Genomic DNA, 6,000 nt, shown 5'->3' with positions numbered 1-6,000 from the left:
CAATACGAGGGCTGTCAGCTTCTCTGAATGGGGGAGAGACCACTCTTTGTCCTTCTCTTACTACTCCTGCACCAACATCCAGCTGGGTCGGGGCTCTGAAAGGAGTGAAACCCAGGGAAAGCCTAACGTGAGTTTGAGTAAGTCATGTAGGACATGCAAGATTTGTAAGTCATGTAAGGACATGCAGTGATTTGAGTCATAGAGTCTCACAGCATGGAAACAAGCCCTTCGACCCAACTTGCCCACGCTGACTGACACTAGCCCTACCTCCCTGCATATGGCCCATATCCTTCTAAACCTGTCCTAACCATGTACCTGTCTAAATGTTTCTTAAACATTGTAATAATACCTGCCTCAACTACCTCCTCCGGCAGCTCGTTTCATACACCCACCACCCTTTGTGTGAAAAAGTTGCCTCTCAGGTTCCTATAAAATCTTTCCCCCCTCACCTTAAACCTATGTCCTCTGGTTCTCGATTCCCCTAGTTAGAGCAAAACACTCAGTGAGTGTATCAGATCTATTCCTCTCATGAGAAGAAAGAGAAATGGGTATGCGATGGACAATGGATTGGCTTTTCATCTTCTTTGTCACTACCATAAGCCACATATTCTGTGTTGACAATGCCATTGTTGGCCAGCACTCTGTTTTTGGAAGTTTAGCTTCAGAGATGAAGTAAAAGTCAGTGAAGTGAATGAGGATTAGCTTCGAAATTTTCAAATAAAATTGTATGAAAGGTTTGATAAATCATTTCTAGAAACAATATTTTTGTTGAATGAGTGTCATTATTTGCTGTTTCTTATTGTTGTTGTGATATAAGAGGAATAGTTTTATGCATCATTTATCTTTTTCTTCTGTTTGTTTTGTTCTTTCGTTGAGCATGAGCCATAAACAATAGGAGCAGAATAGGAAATACAGCCCCAGATTGATCTCCAATGCCTTGAGTTCTTACCATGTACAGTAATGTTTTATGATGCAACTTATTGAATGCCTTTCTAGAAATCTGAATAATATATATTCTAGTTCTCCTTTAACTACCCTGTTCATTGCATTCTCAAAGATCTCCAATAAACTTGCAAACGGTCCATCAAATACAACTCATCTCTGACCCTTTTCGTGAATTGGGACATTAAACTTGCAGTTTTCCAATCTGTTGAATTTGCAAGATCTCGTCCACTGTCTCCACAGCTACTGCTTTTATGACCATAAAATGCTGGGCATCGGGGGCCAAATCACTCATTAGACTTCTATCTGGTTGATTATGATGTTCCTCCCTTGTTTTCCAACTATTCTGGGAATGCTTTACATTATTCCTCCAGGATAGAAATAAATACATATTCAAATTCTCCCCTATTTCTTTATTTTCCATTATTAATTCCCCAGTCTCAACCGCTCTGGAACCAACATTAATTTTAGTAGTTATTTTCATTTTTTATTCATGCAGAAGCTATTGCCATCTATTTTTATTGCTGCCTTATTCTCGATCCCTATTCTCCCTCTATGATTTTTTTTGTCATCTTTTGTTGGTTTCGAAAACTCCCCAATCTACTTCTCAACCAATAATCCGCAGATTGTATTCCGTTTATTTCAATTTGATTTCACGTTGAATGTCCTTGGGTAGCGAAGGGATGGATAATCTTCTTCTTGGATTCTAAATCTCAAAAGAATACATCCTTCATGAAATTGAAGGATAACTTATAATTGATGGATTATGAAATATCTGCTTAAATATCACTATCCATTTTACCTTTTAATCTACTTTCTCAGTTTAGCCAACTCTGTCTTCATACCTTTATAAATGCCTTTAATTAAGTTTAAGAAATCAGGATCAAATCGAAATGTTTCTCATAATGTTAAGTTTTATAATGTTTTGATCACTCTTTTCCAGAGTTCATTTTACCGTGAAATCAATAAATTCTGTCTCATTGCATTTGATCTGATCTGAAATTAACTATTCTCTACCTGGTGTCACAATATATTGTTCCAAGAAACCAATTCAAATACAATCTGTGAACCTATCCTCAGGACAACCTCTGTCAATATGATTTGTCCAATGCTCATAAGCCCCCATCATTCTTTGATCTACATTTGGTCCTCCAGCATTGTTGCTGTTAACTCCTGGATACTAATCGGAAAATGAACTATCACCCTTGCTGTATCTTATCTCCATCCAAATTGATTCTGAATCAAGATCGTTTGTCACTATTGTATTTTCCATCGATTCTAAGAGAACCATTCCATCTCAATTTGTTTTCTGCCTATCCAGCACAGTGGTGGCACAGTGGCACAATGGTAGAGTTACTGCCTTACAGCCAGAGACCCAGGTTAAATCCTGACAGTGGATGCATTCTGCATGGAGTTTGTACGTTCTTCCTGTGACTGCCTGGGTTTTCTCCACCAGCTCTGGTTTCCTCCCACACTCCAAAGGTTTGCAGGTTTGTAGGTTAATTGGTATCTGTAAATTGTACCGAGTATGTAGGATAGAACCTGCGTAAGAGTGATCACTGGTCAGCACGGACTAACCCTAGCCTGTTTCCACACTATATCTCTAAAAAAAAGAATTAAACTAAACTAAACTAACCTTCTGAAAAAGCAAGTACTCCAAAATATTTAAGTTCCCGACCACAGTCACTTAGCAACCACATTTCTGTATTGACGATTAGATCATTTCAATTGAATTTTATTTGTGCCTTCAGTTCATATGTCATATTATAAATGATGCATGCATTTAGTTAAAAATAAAGCCTCTTATTTTGTCTTTTAAACAATTTGTAGCAGCAATATTAAGTTTATATACTTTCTATTCTTTACTATTGAGTTATTATCCACCACTTTCTTCCCCTCCACATCAACTTGACAAATACATCTAATCAGATCTCGCTCTCCCACCCTTTCGTGTTCTTGTTCTATGTCTGTATGAAACTTGAGAGTCCTCAAGGTACAACAGAAATCTTTATTCAGTCTGAAGAAGGGTCTCGACCCGAAACGTCACCCATTCCTTCTCTCCCGAGATGCTGCCCGACCTGCTGAGTTACTCCAGCATTTTGTGAATAAATCTTTATTACATTAACTCAATACTGGCAGCAAGAAAACTAAAATGGCTGCAACCCCACAATCTGACTGAACACTCCACACACTGTACAGCCAAAATAACCATGTTCAAAACATCTCCCTTTGTCCTGTGCAGCGCCACCTGCTGCACGGGAGGAGCAACGGGTCCTCCCACCCCACACAGTTCATCAATCATCACACACCCTAATTTAGTTTAAAGTTCCATCTTCAGCACTGGTCATTCAATTTGTGAGTACACTGGTCCCAGGCTGATTCAAGTGAAGGCCATTCCAACCAAACAATTATCTGTCACCCCTTTAATACTACCTGCGATCCAAATGAACCCAAATGATCCCCATCAAATACTACATCCAACAGTCATTACACATCCCCTGGTGTACAATGTATTTAATTACAAATTATGATTTTCACCTGGTTATTTATAAATATTAATTATATTATAGTCCATTTTATAATCTAATTTTAAGGCATTAGCTTTAGTTATCCTTTCTGGGACTGTTTCTAAATCAGAGTGAATCCTTTACATTGCAGTCATCACCAGCCAATTACTTGCCTGCTTTCTTATGATGTTTCACTTTGATTGATTTCATCTGTTTCTCAAGGTCTGAATTTAGACAGCTATTAATTCAACTATTTTTTTTCCTTAAAATATAAACCCACATCTCTTTCTAACAAAAGAACACAAAGTGCTGGAGTAACTCAATGGGCCAGGCAGCATCTCTGGAGAACATGGATAGGTGTCATTTTGGGTTGGGACCCTTCTTCAGTCTGAGCAATGGTCCCAACCTGAAACATCACCTATCCATGTTCTCCACAGATGTTGCTTGATCTACCGAGTTACTCCAGCACTTTGTATCCTCTTGTGTAAATCAGCGTCTGCGGTTCCTTGTTTCTCTATCTCTTTCTAAGAACTAAGAATAAAATGCAAATGTAAAAGCTCTTCCAAAGAACTAAGAGTAAACAGTTAATTTCCACACGAAAACCTCAAACACATAACCCAAGGAATAAAAGATGAATGGGTGGGTGGGTCTTCCCACACAAGTCACACAACTTCTCAGAGACACCGCCTCCAAAGAGACACATAGAGGAGCAGAATCATTCAGTTACATCCTATTTCATCTCGTGCATAGAATTACCACCATTCTCTCAGTACAGATTTTACAAACAGGTTACAGTGTTTGCATTTACTCACTTCATGCATTTTCTTTGCCTCTCATGCAAATCGGAAGTACATCAAGTTGCCATAACTCATGCAATTTTTAAAACTCAGTCTATTCACACACTTCAAGGAAATTGTTCAAACCAGGCTTTAAGACACAAGAATCAAGGAATATCTCCTTGAATCAAGGAATATCTCCAAGGGCGGCACGGTAGCGCAGCGGTAGAGTTGCTGCCTTACAGCGAATGCAGTGCCGGAGACTCAGGTTCGATCCTGACTACGGGCGCCGTCTGTACGGAGTTTGTACGTTCTCCCCGTGACCTGCGTGGGTTTTCTCCGAGATCTTCGGTTTCCTCCCACACTCCAAAGACGTACAGGTATGTAGGTTAATTGATTGGGTAAAAATGTAAAAATTGTCCCTAGTGTGTGTAGGATAGTGTTAATGTGCGGGGATCGCTGGGCGGCGCGGACTCGGTGGGCCGAAGGGCCTGTTTCCGCGCTGTATCTCTAAATCTAAAAAATCTAAATATGGGGAGAAGTTGGGCACAGGTTACTGATTGTGGATGATCAGCTATGATCACAATGAATGGCGGTGCTGGCTCAAAGGGCCGAATGGCCTCCTCCTGCACCTATTTTCTATGTTTCTATTAATGCTGAAAGACATTGATCATGCAAAGACTTGCATTTAAATATCCTCACATCAACCAAAACTGCAGCAACTTCCAATTGCCATCAGCATTTAAAATTCTGAGACATCTTGGATCCATCCTTGGTTGCTGCCCGGATGACCTACATTTCCTAACAAAGTGGCCTGGTTTCCCACAATTAAAATACACATGCTCTATTTTCTGTTTCTTCCCAGCAGTTTCATCTAATCAATTGTGCAACTGTCACTGAGCTGCACCTGACCAACACTGTAATAGAAATTACAATAATAGTTGAAATAATAATAACAATAATAATGATATTAGGTTAAAGTGTAATTGCAAAACATAAACTGAATGATAGGAATGGATTAACTGTGGTGCTGCCTCACAACCCTTGTTTGATCTTAGAGTTGCAGTGTCATTCAGTGTGGAAACAGGTCTTTCGACCAAAACTGCCCACTCCAACAAACATGCCCCATCTAAACCTGCCGCACTTGGTCTGTAAGCTTCTAAACCTCTCCTATCCAAGTACCTGTCCAAATGTCTCCTAAATGTTAAGATAATACCTGCTCAGCTACCTCCTCTGGGAGCTCTTCCCATATTCCTCTGGTTCTTGATTCCATTACTCTGGGCAAAAGACTCTGTGCATTTACCCGATCTATCTCCCTCATGATTTTGTGCACTCTTTAAGTCCCTCATCCTGCACTCCAGGGTAAAAAACTCCTTCCCTGCTCAACCTCTCCCTTTTGCTCAGGCCTTTTGAGTCCTGGCAACGTCCTCGTAAAGCTTCTCTGCACCCTTTCCAGCTTGACAACATCTTTCCTATATCACGGTGACCAAAACTGAAAACAATACTCTAAATATGGCCTCACCGATGTCTTAGACAGCTGTACCATGACCTCCCAAACTCAGATCTTAACCTACGGCAACTCCTATGTGGAGTTTACACACTCTCCTAGTGATGATATGAGTTTCCTCTGGGGTTAAAAACTGTGCTGTGTTGAAAGGAACTGCAGATGCTGGTTTATACCAAAGGTAGGCACAGAGTGCTGGAATAACACAGTAGGTCAGACAGCATCTCTGGAGAAAATACTCAAAGAGTCTGAAGAAGGGTCTGACCCAAAA

The sequence above is a fragment of the Rhinoraja longicauda genome, chromosome 10 (genome assembly GCF_053455715.1).
Source record: "Rhinoraja longicauda isolate Sanriku21f chromosome 10, sRhiLon1.1, whole genome shotgun sequence".
Classification (NCBI taxonomy): domain Eukaryota; kingdom Metazoa; phylum Chordata; class Chondrichthyes; order Rajiformes; family Arhynchobatidae; genus Rhinoraja; species Rhinoraja longicauda.
This window is presented reverse-complemented; position numbering follows the sequence as displayed.